General features: G+C 56.9%; 1 protein-coding gene across 1 annotated transcript in view; it reads left to right on the top strand.

Moving 5' to 3' along the window:
• The window catches only part of LOC119594683, a 13,196-nt gene that overhangs the window by 355 nt on the left and 12,602 nt on the right, over positions 1-239 (top strand). The gene's annotated exons all lie outside the window — the stretch shown is intronic.

Here is a 239-nt window from a genome sequence, read left to right as displayed (position 1 = left end):
CGAAGGCAAGATGCCACAACCCACTCGTTTCCATCTTACCTGTATAGGGGAAGGAAGGGGGTAGGCAGGGGGGGGGGGCGTGGGTGGTGTTTGAGCAGTGCCAAAACGAAGGAGGTGGGGGGGATAGGTAAGTAGGGGGTGAGGGGGGGGGGCTTACGGAGAAAAGGAGGATAGAAAAGAGAGAAAATGATGGAGATGTGTGAGCCAAAGCCATGGGTGGCGGTGCAGTTGTGTTGCAG

This window comes from Penaeus monodon, chromosome 34, assembly GCF_015228065.2.
Source record: "Penaeus monodon isolate SGIC_2016 chromosome 34, NSTDA_Pmon_1, whole genome shotgun sequence".
Lineage (NCBI taxonomy): Eukaryota > Metazoa > Arthropoda > Malacostraca > Decapoda > Penaeidae > Penaeus > Penaeus monodon.
Note: the sequence above shows the minus strand (reverse complement) of the source record. Positions and strands in the feature narration are given on the sequence as shown.